This window comes from Bufo gargarizans, chromosome 9, assembly GCF_014858855.1.
Source record: "Bufo gargarizans isolate SCDJY-AF-19 chromosome 9, ASM1485885v1, whole genome shotgun sequence".
Classification (NCBI taxonomy): Eukaryota; Metazoa; Chordata; class Amphibia; order Anura; family Bufonidae; genus Bufo; species Bufo gargarizans.
Window position 1 is genome coordinate 29,952,014 of NC_058088.1, and position 17,294 is coordinate 29,969,307.

Here is a 17,294-nt window from a genome sequence, read left to right on the forward strand (position 1 = left end):
CCCCATAATAACCACCTCATGGTTATGATTTTCCGCCTTGTCTATCTCGTTTAGTAGTAGATTTTCTGTGGACTCTGGTATATTAAGTAGTTTATAGTAAATTCCTATTAGTAATTTATTATTGTTTTTAGCTCCATGTATCTCTACCCACAGTGACTCCACATGTTTATGTCCCTCACTTATATATTCCCGGAGTGTGGGCTTTAGACAGGACTTTACATAAAGGCAGACCCCTCCCCCTCTCCGGTTTTGACAATCATTTCTAAACAGACTGTAACCTTGTACATTAACTGTCCAGTCATAGCTATCATTCAGCCCTTTTTAAGGACTCTCCACCTACCTCTAACTTTGTCATTGGTTCTAATATAAACCATAACCACTGGATCTTCTCCAGCCCCTCCCAGTAATCTGTCAACCCGATCCACGATGTGTTGAACTCTAGCTCCAGGAAGACAGCACACTGTTCGGCGATCACGGTCTTTGTGACAGATTGCCCTATCTGTTCCCCTAATAATGGAGTCTCCCACTACCAGCACCTGTCTGCTCTGCTCTCCTGGTTCCCTGCTTACCGGAGCTGGCATTCCCCTGACTGGCAGAGGAAGTGTTCGGCTGCAGCAGTGTCGTCCCTGAACTGACATCCCCCTCATCTGCCAAACATGCAAACTTGTTGGGGTGTGTGAGATCAGCGCTAACCTCCCTGGCACTCTTCCCTCTAACCCGCTTTGTAACTGTTACCCAGCTAGCTACATCACTTTCCTCAGCCTCCTCTCTGTCACCCTCCCCCTCATCTACCCCAAAGAGTGCTTGCTCAGTGAGAAGCAAACTCTTTTGCAAATTGTCAATGCCTCTCAGTGTTGAAACTTGCCCGTTTAGAGACTCGAATTGCGATTCCAAATGGGTAATTTGCTCACATCTTGAACAAAGATATGCACCCTCGAACGGCTGTTCCAGGACTGCATACATCATGCAAGATGTGCACTGGACTGCGTTGTCAATTGTGCAACACATAATAAATTGGGATTACACCACAAAAGCGAAAAATACAATATAATGTAGTAATAAGAAACTGGCTAATTGCAGTCCCCCACTGAAGTCCCTGAATCTAAAGTCACTTAATCTTAAGTCACACACTTACACAACCACGCGTCGTGGTCAAACTCGCGTTATATATCTGCTTATATAAATGAAGCTCACTACACCAGCCTGGTTGGCTTTCCCTCTGGATTCAAAAAGATACTGCAGCTACAGATAGTGCCAAACGCCATTGGAAAAAATAATTTCTACTGGTGTGATATACCAGTTGCCCCCCCCCCCCAAAACAATGATTGAAGCAGGGGTGTTATATACCAATTATTTACTTTCTATATAATGCATTTGGGTAGTGCAGCATTTGTTTGCGGTTTAGCTGCATTACCTCAGCTACAGATAGTGCGAAACGCCATTAGAACAAATAATTTCTACTGGTGTGATATACCAGTTGCCCCCCCCCCCCAAAAAAAAAATGATTGAAGCAGGGGTATTGTATACCAATTATATACTTTCTATATAGTGCATTTGGGTAGTGCAGCATTTGTTTGCGGTTTTGCTGCGTTACCTCAGCTACAGATAGGGACAAACAACATTGGAACAAATAATTTCTACTGGTGTGATATACCAGTTGCCCCCCCCCCCCCCCCCCCCCAAAAAGTGAAAAAAAAAGTGGCCTACAGTAAAATCTTTATCCATTGACCATATAATGTACCTCGAGCCACATAATCACAATTTCTTTTATGTCAGGTGAATGCCTAATTTTTAAGGCCCGTACTCCTGTGGCCTAAAATACATTTTTTGTAGGCTCCAACAGGGCACATTTCAGAGAATTTCCCTTTAAGATGCATAAAAATGTCACTGTCACTGTCACTGTCCAAGTTGTGGGACTATTTGTACACTTCTACTAAGTATTTGGTGGCTGCAATTATGAGCTGAAGGTTTTTTAGGTTCGCCTGCCATTAAAGTGCAGTCTTTCCAAACAACCACAGACATGCTACTCTGCTATTTTTAACTCTTTCTGCAATTCCCAGACTAAGGGTTGCAGAATTTAGGTACAGATGGCCAGTCAAAGTGTGATAAATGGCAACGTAACATGACATAAACAAGCGAATATCTTACTGATGCTATTTTGCACAGAATTGCTGGTTCTGGGCGGATGGGCAGCCCCGTCATTCGTCATTTTCTACGTCTGGTTTAGGCATAGAAAATGATTTCAATGTAAGACAGCAAGGAAGCTGTCTTATATATACAATCAGCGGTAGATACGACAAAGTTATGTAAAGGTTGGCGCCTCTGGTTTAAATGTAAGACAGCAAGGAAGCTGTCTTATATATACAATCAGCAGTCACATCAATAATCTACTTACCTGGAAACAGATGGACATGGATCAGGCTGAAATCCTCATAGAAGAGCCAAGGAGCAACTTGATTGGAAGAAGAGTCAACAGTTGCCACAAGGATCAACCTATAAGAGAAGGCAAAAGACAGTTAGCTGTCCACGCACGTAAGTGGCAGTGAAGAAACCTGCACGAAAAATGGAAGCAGAAACTCACGGAGGTGAAGAATGGCTGAAGCAATGTTTTCTGGAGGAGCAGATCTTCTAATCAGGTCTTCGCAGCAGCCTCAGGCAGGAACGCAAAGCCAGACACAAGAAATTACATCATCACTGCGGTCAGCCGCAGCGATGCTCCCCAGTCTCCACCTCCATCAAAAAGAAACCGCAACGAAAAAAGAAACTATTCCCCACCTCAAGACACCATAAGACGCAGGAACAGAAATTATTCTGTGTCATGCAGCATGAAAGGCATGGAAAAGAAAAGATCTTTATTTAACCAAAGGTCTCCTCCAGCAACTACTGGAGGAGATCTAGTCCCAAAAAAGGAACATAACAGTTACCACCTCATTCCCCATTTATGATGATTCTTTGAATGATTTAATTAATAAAAATTCAACTACTGTCCATTATTCTTCATTTGACCAAGCATTATCCTTGCTAAGAAGGGCTTGTAGTAATGCAATAATGGCTAAAACAGACATAAAATCTGACTTCAGATTGTTTCCAATAAATCCAACGGGCTACAACTCACTTGGTTTTCAATTTGAAGGCAAATATTATTATGACAAAGCATTACCGATGGGTTTCTCTTTATCCTGTTTTTAATTTGAGGCATTCTCCACCTTCTTGCAATGGATGTTAGAAAGTCATTCAAGTGGTGGTTATGTAATACACTATTTGGATGATTTTCTATTTATTGGAAAAAGCAACACGGATGATTGCAATAAACTTCTAACTACTTTCTATAACTTAGCAGGGTGCTTCAATACTCCAATAGCCGAAGAAAAGACTGTCTATCCCACAAACACTATAACGTTTTTGGGCATTTCCATAGACACTGAAAAATTGAATTTAAAATACCATAAGAAAAAATATTCTCCTCACAAATATTAAACAGCTTATTATCAACAAAGAAAATCACTTTAAAACGGTTACAATCATACCTAGACTCATTAAACTTTATATCCAGAGTCATCCCAATGGGGAGCGTTTTATTGAGACACATGTATGCGGCCATCAAAGAAAAAAAACTCCCCATTTGATCATATCTGCTTAACAAAACAAATAAAAGTTTTTTTTAGAAAACTTTAACCCCTTATGGACCGGGCTCAATTTCACCTTAAGGACCAGGCCATTTTTTGCAAATCTGACCAGTGTCACTTTATGTGGTGATAATTTTAAAATGCTTTGACTTATCCAAGCCATTTTGAGATAGTTTTTTCGTCACATATTGTACTTCATGACACTGGCAAAATTGAGTAAAAAAAAAAACTTTTTTATTTATAAAAAAATACTAAATGTACATTTTTTTTTTTACAAATTTGCAAATTTTCAAGTTTCAATTACTCTACTTCTATAACACATAGTAATACCTCCAACAATAGTTATTACTTTACATTCCCCATATGTCTATTTCATGTTTGGATCATTTTGGGAATGACATTTTCTTTTTTGGGAACGTTACAAGGCTTAGAAGTATAGAAGCAAATCTTGAAATTTTTCAGAAATTTTCAAAAATACACTTTTTAAGGACCAGTTCAGGTCTGAAGTCACTTTGCGAGTCTTACATAATAGAAACCACCCAAAAATGACCCCATTCTAGAAACTACACCTTTTCAAGATATTCAAAAATGATGTTACAAACGTCATAAACCCTTTTAGGTGTTCCACAAGAGTAAATGGCAAATGGAGATAAAATTTCAGAATTTAGATTTTTAGGCAAATTTTCCATTTTAATCCATTTTTTCCAGTAACAAAGCAAGAGTTAACAGCCAAACCAAACTTAATATTTATTGCCATGATTCTGTAGTTTGCAGAAACACCCATATGTGGTTGTAAACTACTGTACTGGCACACGGTAGGGCGTAGAGGGAAAGGAGCGCTGTGTGGTTTTTGGAAGGCAGATTTTGCAGGACTGGTTTATTTTCACCATGTCCCATTTGAAGCCCCCCTGATGCACCCCAAGAGTAGAAACTCCATAAAAGCCCATCTAAGAAACTACACCCCTCAAGGTATTCAAAACCGATTTTAAAAACTTTGTTAACCCTTTAAGTGTTTCACAAGAGTTATTGGCAAATGGAGATGAAATTTCAGAATTTAACTTTTTGGGCAAATTTTCCATTTAAATCCATTTTTTCCAGTAACAAAGCAAGAGTTAACAGCCAAACCAAACTTAATATTTATTGCCATGATTCTGTAGTTTGCAGAAACACCCCATATGTGGTCGTAAAATACTGTACGGTCACATGGTAGGGCGTAGAGGAAAAAGAGCGCCATGTGGTTTTTGGAAGGCAGATTTTGCTGGACTGGTTTATTTACACCATGTCCCATTTGAAGCCCCCCTAAAGCAGCCCTAGAGTAAAAACTCCACAAAAGTGACCCCATTTTGGAAACTATGGGATAAGGTGGCAGTTTTGTTGGGACTATTTTTAGGGCACATATGATTTTTGGTTGCTCTATATTACATTTTTGTGAGGCAAGGTTACCAAAAATAGAAATTCTGAAATCTCCATTTGCCATAAACTGTTGAGGAACACCTAAAGGGTTAATAACATTTGTAAAATCAGTTTTGAATACCTTGTGGGGTGTAGTTTCTTAGATGGGGTCACTTTTATGGAGTTTCTACTCTAGGGGTGCATCAGGGGTTCTTCAAAAGGGACATGGTGCCAAAAAAAGGCCATCAAAATCTGCCTTCCAGAAACCATACAGCGTTCCTTTCCTTCTGCGCCCTGCCGTTTGGTCATACAGCAGTTTACGAACACATATGGGGTGTTTCTGTAAACTGCAGAATCAGGGTAATAAATATTAAGTTTTGTTTGGCTGTTAACCCTTGCTTTGTTACTGGAAATAACGAATTAAAATGGAATAGTTGCCCAAAAATTGCTGTTTTGGCACAGTTTTTTTTAAAGTTTTTTTTTTACTGTGTTCATCTGAGGGGTTAGGTCATGGGGTATTTTTATAGAGCAGATTATTACCGACGCGGCGATATCTAATATGTCTACTTTATTTTAATTTATTTAGGTTTTACACTATCTATATATATATATATATATATATATATATATATGCTTTTATAAACAAAAGAAAAAAACATTTTAGTATCTCCATAGTCTAAGAGTAATTTTTTTTTTGTTTTTAGCCGATGAAAGGACGGTTTTATTGGCACTATTTTGGGGGGCATATGACTTTTTGATCGCTTGCTATTACACTTTTTGTGATGTAAGCTGACAAAAAAATACCTTTTTTTGCACCGTTTTTTTTTTGGGACCGAGTTCATCTGAGGGGTTAGGTCATGGGGTATTTTTATAAAGAAGATTTTTACAGACGCGGCAATACCTAATATGTCTACTTTTTTTTATTTATTTAGGTTTTACACTATACAGGACCTTCTAAAAAAATTAGCATATTGTGATAAAGTTCATTATTTTCTGTAATGTACTGATAAACATTAGACTTTCATATATTTTAGATTCATTACACACAACTGAAGTAGTTCAAGCGTTTTATTGTTTTAATATTGATGATTTTGGCATACAGCTCATGAAAACCCAAAATTCCTATCTAAAAAAATTAGCATATCATGAAAAGGTTCTCTAAACGAGCTATTAACCTAATCATCTGAATCAACTAATTAACTCTAAACACCTGCAAAAGATTCCTGAGGCTTTTAAAAACTCCCAGCCTGGTTCATTACTCAAAACTAGAGTTGAGCGAACACCTGGATGTTCGGGTTCGAGAAGTTCGGCCGAACTTCCCGAAAATGTTCGGGTTCGGGATCCGAACCCGATCCGAACTTCGTCCCGAACCCGAACCCCATTGAAGTCAATGGGGACCCGAACTTTTCGGCACTAAAACGGCTGTAAAACAGCCCAGGAAAGGGCTAGAGGGCTGCAAAAGGCAGCAACATGTAGGTAAATCCCCTGCAAACAAATGTGGATAGGGAAATGAATTAAAATAAAAATTAAATAAATAAAAATTAACCAAAATCAATTGGAGAGAGGTCCCATAGCAGAGAATCTGGCTTCCCGTCACCCACCACTGGAACAGTCCATTCTCAGATATTTAGGCCCCGGCACCCAGGCAGAGGAGAGAGGTCCCGTAACAGACAATCTGGCTTCATGTCAGCAGAGAATCAGTCTTCATGTCATAGCAGAGAATCAGGCTTCACGTCACCCACCACTGCAACAGTCCATTTTCATAAATTTAGGCCCAGCACCCAGGCAGAGGAGAGAGGTCCCGTAACAGACAATCTGGCTTCATGTCAGCAGAGAATTAGTCTGCATGTCATAGCAGAGAATGAGGCTTCACGTCAGCCACCAATGCAACAGTCCATTGTCAGATATTTAGGCCCAGCACCCAGGCAGAGGAGAGAGGTCCCGTAACAGAGGATCTAGCTTCATGTCAGCAGAGAATCAGTCTTCATGTCATAGCAGAGAATCAGGCTTTACGTCACCCACCACTGTAAGAGTCCATTTTCATAAATTTAGGCCCAGCACCCAGGCAGAGGAGAGAGGTCCCGTAACAGACAATCTGGCTTCATGTCAGCAGAGAATTAGTCTGCATGTCATAGCAGAGAATGAGGCTTCACGTCAGCCACCAATGCAACAGTCCATTGTCAGATATTTAGGCCCAGCACCCAGGCAGAGGAGAGAGGTCCCGTAACAGAGGATCTGGCTTCATGTCAGCAGAGAATCAGTCTTCATGTCATAGCAGAGAATCAGGCTTCACGTCACCCACCACTGTAAGAGTCCATTTTCATAAATTTAGGCCCAGCACCCAGGCAGAGGAGAGAGGTCCCGTAACAGACAATCTGGCTTCATGTCAGCAGAGAATCAGTCTTCATGTCATAGCAGAGAATCAGGCTTCACGTCACCCACCACTGCAACAGTCCATTTTCATAAATTTAGGCCCAGCACCCAGGCAGAGGAGAGAGGTCCCGTAACAGACAATCTGGCTTCATGTCAGCAGAGAATTAGTCTGCATGTCATAGCAGAGAATCAGGCTTCACGTCAGCCACCAATGCAACAGTCCATTGTCAGATATTTAGGCCCAGCACCCAGGCAGAGGAGAGAGGTCCCGTAACAGAGGATCTGGCTTCATGTCAGCAGAGAATCAGTCTTCATATCATAGCAGAGAATCAGGCTTCACGTCACCCACCACTGCAACAGTCCATTTTCATAAATTTAGGCCCAGCACCAGGGCCGGTGCTACCATAAGGCAGACCAAGCGGCCGCCTTAGGGCGCACCCTGGGGGAGGGCGGAAAAATGTGACATGGAGGGGGAGAAATGTGACATGGGGGTCTGATGGCAGACATTGGGGGCTGATGGCTGGGGAATGATGTCTGACATGGGGTTCTGATCTGAGGTCTGATTAACATTTGGGGTCTGATTTCTGGTCTGACCTGAGGTGTAATGGAAAATATTTTTTTCTTATTATCCTACTCTAAAACCTAGGTGTGTCTTAGAGGGCGAAAAATATGGTCCTTTAACGAGCCATTGTCTGAAGCAGAGAGAAGATACCAGGACCACACAGAGGAGAAGCGTGGGGGGGGGGGGGCGCCAAAATGTAGCTTCGCTTGTGTTGGCAAAAATCCTTGCACCGGCCCTGCCCAGCACCCAGGCAGAGGAGAGAGGTCCCGTAACAGACAATCTGGCTTCATGTCAGCAGAGAATTAGTCTGCATGTCATAGCAGAGAATGAGGCTTCACGTCAGCCACCACTGCAACAGTCCATTGGCATATATTTAGGCCCAGCACACAGGCAGAGGAGAGAGGTCCCGTAACAGAGGATCTGGCTTCATGTCAGCAGAGAATCAGTCTGCATATCATAGCAGAAAATCAGGCTTCACGTCAGCCACCACTGTAAGAGTCCATTTTCATAAATTTAGGCCCAGCACCCAGGCAGAGGAGAGAGGTCCCGTAACAGACAATCTGGCTTCATGTCAGCAGAGAATCAGTCTTCATGTCATAGCAGAGAATCAGGCTTCACGTCACCCACCACTGCAACAGTCCATTTTCATGAATTTAGGCCCAGCACCCAGGCAGAGGAGAGAGGTCCCGTAACAGACAATCTGGCTTCATGTCAGCAGAGAATTAGTCTGCATGTCATAGCAGAGAATGAGGCTTCACGTCAGCCACCACTGCAACAGTCCATTGGCATATATTTAGGCCTAGCACACAGGCAGAGCATAGAGGTCCCGTAACAGACGATCTGGCTTCATGTCAGCAGAGAATCAGTCTGCATGTCATAGCAGAAAATCAGGCTTCACGTCACCCAGCACTGTAAGAGTCCATTTTCATAAATTTAGGCCCAGCACCCAGGCAGAGGAGAGAGGTCCCGTAACAGACAATCTGGCTTCATGTCAGCAGAGAATCAGTCTTCATGTCATAGCAGAGAATCAGGCTTCACGTCACCCACCACTGCAACAGTCCATTTTTATAAATTTAGGCCCAGCACCCAGGCAGAGGAGAGAGGTCCCGTAACAGACAATCTGGCTTCATGTCAGCAGAGAATTAGTCTGCATGTCATAGCAGAGAATCAGGCTTCACGTCAGCCACCAATGCAACAGTCCATTGTCAGATATTTAGGCCCAGCACCCAGGCAGAGGAGAGAGGTCCCGTAACAGAGGATCTGGCTTCATGTCAGCAGAGAATCAGTCTTCATATCATAGCAGAGAATCAGGCTTCACGTCACCCACCACTGCAACAGTCCATTTTCATAAATTTGGGCCCAGCACCCAGGCAGAGGAGAGAGGTCCCGTAACAGACAATCTGGCTTCATGTCAGCAGAGAATTAGTCTGCATGTCATAGCAGAGAATCAGGCTTCACGTCACCCAACATTGGAACAGTCCATTGGCATATATTTAGGCCCCAGCACCCAGACAGAGGAGAGGTTTATTCAACTTTGGGTAGCCTCGCAATATAATGGTAAAATGAAAATAAAAATAGGATTGAATGAGGAAGTGCCCTGGAGTACAATAATATATGGTTAAGGGGAGGTAGTTAATGTCTAATCTGGACAAGGGACGGACAGGTCCTGTGGGATCCATGCCTGGTTCATTTTTATGAACGTCAGCTTGTCCACATTGGCTGTAGACAGGCGGCTGCTTTTGTCTGTAATGACGCCCCCTGCCGTGCTGAATATACGTTCAGACAAAATGCTGGCCGCCGGGCAGGCCAGCACCTCAAAGGCATAAAAGGCTAGCTCTGGCCACGTGGACAATTTAGAGACCCAGAATTTGAATGGGGCCGAACCATCAGTCAGTACGTGGAGGGGTTTGCACACGTACTGTTCCACCATGTTAGTGAAATGTTGCCTCCTGCTAACACGTTGCGTATCAGGTGGTGGTGCAGTTAGCTGTGGCGTGTTGACAAAAGTTTTCCACATCTCTGCCATGCTAACCCTGCCCTCAGAGGAGCTGGCCGTGACACAGCTGCCTTGGCGACCTCTTGCTCCTCCTCTGCCTTGGCCTTGGGCTTCCACTTGTTCCCCTGTGACATTTGGGAATGCTCTCAGTAGCGCGTCTACCAACGTGCGCTTGTACTCGCGCATCTTCCTATCACGCTCCAGTGCAGGAAGTAAGGTGGGCACATTGTCTTTGTAGCGTGGATCCAGCAGGGTGGCAACCCAGTAGTCCGCACACGTTAAAATGTGGGCAACTCTGCTGTCGTTGCGCAGGCACTGCAGCATGTAGTCGCTCATGTGTGCCAGGCTGCCCAGGGGTAAGGACAAGCTGTCCTCTGTGGGAGGCGTATCGTCATCGTCCTGCCTTTCCCCCCAGCCACGCACCAGTGATGGACCCGAGCTGCGTTGGGTGCCACCCCGCTGTGACCATGCTTCATCCTCATCCTCCTCCACCTCCTCCTCATCCTCGTCCTCCTCGTCTTCCAGTAGTGGGCCCTGTCTGGCCACATTTGTACCTGGCCTCTGCTGTTGCCAAAAACCTCCCTCTGAGTCACTTCGAAGAGACTGGCCTGAAAGTGCTAAAAATGACCCCTCTTCCTCCTCCTCCTCCTGGGCCACCTCCTCTTGCATCATCGCCCTAAGTGTTTTCTCAAGGAGACATAGAAGTGGTATTGTAATGCTGATAACGGCGTCATCGCCACTGGCCATGTTGGTGGAGTACTCGAAACAGCGCAACAGGGCACACAGGTCTCGCATGGAGGCCCAGTCATTGGTGGTGAAGTGGTGCTGTTCTGTAGTGCGACTGACCCGTGCGTGCTGCAGCTGAAACTCCACTATGGCCTGCTGCTGCTCGCACAGTCTGTCCAGCATGTGCAAGGTGGAGTTCCACCTGGTGGGCACGTCGCATATGAGGCGGTGAGCGGGAAGGCCGAAGTTACGCTGTAGCGCAGACAGGCGAGCAGCAGCAGGATGTGAACGCCGGAAGCGCGAACAGACGGCCCGCACTTTATGCAGCAGCTCTGACATGTCGGGGTAGTTGTGAATGAACTTCTGCACCACCAAATTCAGCACATGCGCCAAGCAAGGGATGTGCGTCAAATTGGCTAGTCCCAGAGCTGCAACGAGATTTCGCCCATTATCACACACCACCAGGCCGGGCTTGAGGCTCACCGGCAGCAACCACTCGTCGGTCTGTTGTTCTATACCCCGCCACAACTCCTGTGCGATGTGGGGCCTGTCCCCCAAACATATGAGTTTCAGAATGGCCTGCTGACGTTTACCCCGGGCTGTGCTGAAGTTGGTGGTGAAGGTGTGTGGCTGACTGGATGAGCAGGTGGAAGAAGAGGAGGAGGATGCCGAGAAGGAGGAGGTGGCAACAGGAGGCAAAGAATGTTGCCCTGCGATCCTTGGCGGCGGAAGGACGTGCGCTAAACAGCTCTCCGCCTGGGGCCCAGCTGCCACTACATTTACCCAGTGTGCAGTTAGGGAGATATAGCGTCCCTGGCCGTGCTTACTGGTCCACGTATCTGTGGTTAGGTGGACCTTGCTACAGATGGCGTTGCGCAGTGCACACTTGATTTTATCGGATACTTGGTTGTGCAGGGAAGGCACGGCTCTCTTGGAGAAGTAGTGGCGGCTGGGAACAACATACTGTGGGACAGCAAGCGACATGAGCTGTTTGAAGCTGTCTGTGTCCACCAGCCTAAATGACAGCATTTCATAGGCCAGTAGTTTAGAAATGCTGGCATTCAGGGCCAGGGATCGAGGGTGGCTAGGTGGGAATTTACGCTTTCTCTCAAATGTTTGTGAGATGGAGAGCTGAACGCTGCCGTGTGACATGGTTGAGACGCTTGGTGACGGAGGTGGTGGTGGTGTTGGTGGTACATCCCCTGTTTGCTGGGCGGCAGGTGCCAACGTTCCTCCAGAGGCAGAGAAAGAGGCCGAGGCGGCAGCAGCAGAAGAGGTAGCAGGGGGAGCCTGAGTGACTTCCTTGGTTTTAAGGTGTTTACTCCACTGCAGTTCATGCTTTGCATGCAGGTGCCTGGTCATGCAGGTTGTGCTCAGGTTCAGAACGTTAATGCCTCGCTTCAGGCTCTGATGGCACAGCGTGCAAACCACTCGGGTCTTGTCGTCAGCACATTGTTTGAAGAAGTGCCATGCCAGGGAACTCCTTGAAGCTGCCTTTGGGGTGCTCGGTCCCAGATGGCGGCGGTCAGTAGCAGGCGGAGTCTCTTGGCGGCGGGTGTTCTGCTTTTGCCCACTGCTCCCTCTTTTGCTACGCTGTTGGCTCGGTCTCACCACTGCCTCTTCCTCAGAACTGTGAAAGTCAGTGGCACAACCTTCATTCCATGTGGGGTCTAGGACCTCATCGTCCCCTGCATCGTCTTCCACCCAGTCTTGATCCCTGACCTCCTGTTCAGTCTGCACACTGCAGAAAGACGCAGCAGTTGGCACCTGTGTTTCGTCATCATCAGAGACATGCTGAGGTGGTATTCCCATGTCCTCATCATCAGGAAACATAAGTGGTTGTGCGTCAGTGCATTCTATGTCTTTCACCGCTGGGGAAGGGCTGGGTGGATGCCCTTGGGAAACCCTGCCAGCGGAGTCTTCAAACAGCATAAGAGACTGCTGCAAAACTTGAGGCTGAGACAGTTTCCCTGGTATGCATGGGGGTGATGTGACAGACTGATGGGGTTGGTTTTCAGGTGCCATCTGTGCGCTTTCTGCAGAAGACTGGGTGGGAGATAATGTGAACGTGCTGGATCCACTGTCGGCCACCCAATTGACTAATGCCTGTACCTGCTCAGGCCTTACTATCCTTAGAACGGCATTGGGCCCCACCATATATCGCTGTAAATTCTGGCGGCTACTGGGACCTGAGGTAGTTGGTACACTAGGACGTGTGGATGTGGCAGAACGGCCACGTCCTCTCCCAGCACCAGAGGGTCCACTAACACCACCACGACCATGTCCACGTCCGCGTCCCTTACTAGATGTTTTCCTCATTGTTATGGTTCACCACAACAACAAAAATATTATTTGGCCCAATGTATTGTATTCAAATTCAGCGGGATATAAATTTGAGGCCTAGTATTTAGGCGCTGGGTGACTGGTATGGATTTAGTGACAGAATTAGACTTGGAAATGCACAGTAGCGTGTGTGTGAAGTTATTCTGAATGACCCTATGTGCACCTTGAATATTATATACCCTTTTAGGGATAGATTTCAAATAGCTCTGATATAGCAGAAACCACTAAATTATGAAATTGCTAAATTGGGAATTGTATTTCAACCCTGAACAAAAAATGTGCTTTAACGGACACTAAATAACTTGCCCAGCCACAACAGTACAGCGGTAACGACAGATTTAGCGGGATATAAATTTGAGGCCTAGTATTTAGGCGCTGGGTGACCGGTATGGATTTAGTGACAGAATTAGACTTGGAAATGCACAGTAGCGTGTGTGTGAAGTTATTCTGAATGACCCTATGTGCACCTTGAATATTATATACCCTTTTAGGGATAGATTTCAAATAGCTCTGATATAGCAGAAACCACTAAATTATGAAATTGCTAAATTGGGAATTGTATTTCAACCCAGAACAAAAAATGTGCTTTGACGGACACTAAATAACTTGCCCAGCCACAACAGTACAGCGGTAACGACAGATTTAGCGGGATATAAATTTGAGGCCTAGTATTTAGGCGCTGGGTGAACGGTATGGATTTAGTGACAGAATTAGACTGGGATATGGCCAAAAAATAACCACACTATTGCTGGTTAAATGCACTTGGTGTGACAGCTTGACCAACCACACTACTGAGGGTTAAATGCACTTGGTGACGGGCGCAGCTTGCCCCTGATGTAGTATATGGCCAAAAAATGAACAGATTATTGCTGGTTAAATGCACTTGGTGTGACAGCTTGACCAACCACACTACTGAGGGTTAAATGCACTTGGTGACGGGCGCAGCTTGCCCCTGATGTAGTATATGGCCAAAAAATGAACAGACTATTGCTGGTTAAATGCACTTGGTGACGGGCGCAGCTTGCCCCTGATTTAGTATATGGCCAAAAAATTAACAGACTATTGCTGGTTAAATGCACTTGGTGTGACAGCTTCACCCTGATGTAGGCTTTAGCCAAAAAACAACCACACCATTGAGGGTTAAATGCACTTGGTGACAGGCGCAGCTTGCCCCTGATGTAGTATATGGCCAAAAAATAAACAGACTATTGCTGGTTAAATGCACTTGGTGTGACAGCTTCACCCTGATGTAGGCTTTAGCCAAAAAACAACCACACCATTGAGGGTTAAATGCACTTGGTGACAGGCGCAGCTTGCCCCTGATGTAGTATATGGCCAAAAAATAAACAGACTATTGCTGGTTAAATGCACTTGGTGTGACAGCTTCACCCTGATGTAGGCTTTAGCCAAAAAACAACCACACCATTGAGGGTTAAATGCACTTGGTCGCAGCTTGTGCTGGCGCACCACAAGACACAAAATGGCCGCCGATCACCCCAGAAAAAAGTGACTGACAAACGGTCTGGGCAGCCTAAAAACAGTGAGCAATTGAATTTCAGCAGCTCAATGATGCACAGCTGCAGATCGATCGATTAATCAAGTCCTTTGGAGAAGTTAATCTGCCTAATCTCACCCTACTGTCGCAGCCGCAACCTCTCCCTACTCTAATCAGAGCAGAGTGACGGGCGGCGCTATGTGACTCCAGCTTAAATAGAGGCTGGGTCACATGGTGCTCTGGCCAATCACAGCCATGCCAATAGTAGGCATGGCTGTGACGGCCTCTTGGGGCAAGTAGTATGACGCTTGTTGATTGGCTGTTTTGCAGCCTTTCAAAGAGCGCCAAGAAAGCGTCACAAACGCGCCAAGAAAGCGACGAACACCGAACCCGAACCCGGACTTTTACGAAAATGTCCGGGTTCGGGTCCGTGTCACGGACACCCCAAAATTCGGTACGAACCCGAACTATACAGTTCGAGTTCGCTCATCCCTACTCAAAACCGCAATCATGGGTAAGACTGCTGACCTGACTGCTGTCCAGAAGGCCATCATTGACACCCTCAAGCAAGAGGGCAAGACACAGAAAGACATTTCTGAACGAATAGGCTGTTCCCAGAGTGCTGTATCAAGGCACCTCAGTGAGAAGTCTGTGGGAAGGAAAAAGTGTGGCAGAAAACGCTGCACAACGAGAAGAGGTGACCGGACCCTGAGGAAGATTGTGGAGAAGGACCGATTCCAGACCTTGGGGGACCTGCGGAAGCAGTGGACTGAGTCTGGAGTAGAAACATCCAGAGCCACCGTGTACAGGCGTGTGCAGGAAATGGGCTACAGGTGTCGCATTTCCCAGGTCAAGCCACTTTTGAACCAGAAACAGCGGCAGAAGCGCCTGACCTGGGCTACAGAGAAGCAGCACTGGACTGTTGCTTAGTGGTCCAAAGTACTTTTTTCGGATGAAAGCAAATTTTGCATGTCATTCGGAAATCAAGGTGCCAGAGTCTGGAGGAAGACTGGGGAGAGGGAAATGCCAAAATGCCTAAAGTCCAGTGTCAAGTAACCACAGTCAGTGATGGTCTGGGGTGCCATGTCAGCTGCTGGTGTTGGTCCACTGTGTTTTATCAAGGGCAGGGTCAATGCAGCTAGCTATCAGGAGATTTTGGAGCACTTCATGCTTCCATCTGCTGAAAAGCTTTATGGAGATGAAGATTTCATTTTTCAGCACGACCTGGCACCTGCTCACAGTGCCAAAACTACTGGTAAATGGTTTACTGACCATGGTATTACTGTGCTCAATTGGCCTGCCAACTCTCCTGACCTGAACCCCATGGAGAATCTGTGGGATATTGGGAAGAGAAAATTGAGAGACGCAAGACCCAACACTCTGGATGAGCTTAAGGCTACTATCGAAGCATCCTGGGCCTCCATAACACCTCAGCAGTGCCATAGGCTGATTGCCTCCATGCCACGCCGCATTGAAGCAGTCATTTCTGCAAAAGGATTCCCGACCAAGTATTGAGTGCATAACTGAACATAATTATTTGAAGGTTGACTTTTTTTGTATTAAAAACACTAATAACTGAACACTTTTCACTTATTAGTCGGATGAAATATGCAAATTTTTTGAGATAGGAATTTGGGGTTTTCATGAGCTGTATGCCAAAATCATCAATATTAAAACAATAAAAGGCTTGAACTACTTCAGTTGTGTGTAATGAATCTAAAATATATGAAAGTCTAATGTTTATCAGTACATTAAAGAAAATAATGAACTTTATCACAATATGCTATTTATTTTAGAAGGACCTGTATTATCCTTTTATAAACAAACAAAAAAAACATTTTAGTATCTCCATAGTCTAAGAGTCAGTTTATTTTTTATTTTTTGCCAATTATCTTAAGTAGGGGCTCATTTTTTGAGAGGATGGTTTTATTGACACTATTTTGGGGGCATATGACTTTTTGATCGCTTGCTATTACACTTTTTGCAAAATTCTTATTTAATTATTTTTTTACCGTGTTCATCTGAGGGGTTAGGTCATGGGGTATTTTTATAGAGCAGATTCTTACGGACGGGGCAATACCTAATATGTCAACTTTTTTTATTTATTTTACTGAGAACCATAGTTTTTTTTCGATTGTCAGTGGCTAAATGGAATTAAAATTGGGGAAGGGGATTAATACTCCATGGAAGTGTGGTACTCCCTGAAGCAACCGTTAATGCAGAGGCCCGGATGATCGGGGCACGCGTCACACTGAGTGGTGGTGTCCTTCCGTATCCCCCTCCTGTGACACACTCTGAACTTTTTTGGGGACCGTCCCTTCTTTTCAGTATGGGGGACCACACCTGGAAAGTGTTGGCCAGGGACGATCCGGGCGCCTCCAGTTCCCGAGGTACTCCGGCCTGCTCTTTCCCGGTCAGAAAAGATCAGGTCCTTGAGGACTGCCTCATAGAGCTGGAGTAATTTCATTGTGTTGCTGTCACGGACGGTGTACAGGAAACAAGACAAAGCAACATGCATATATGACTCACTGGATCCAAAGCTAAGGAACCAAAAGGGAGACCCCTGCACAAGACCTAGCACTTTCCCTGGCTGCTCAGCCTATGCAAAGATCCCAAAGGTGGATGGTTGCATATCCACGTACCTCGACTATATAACCCCTGAACACCCTACAATAGTGAGGGGACACAACCACCGGCTCCCTACACCAGACACGGAGGGAGTCGGGGTCACCTGGGATCCAGCAAACAGAAAATAACAGATAAATGTTCAGCACTTAACTT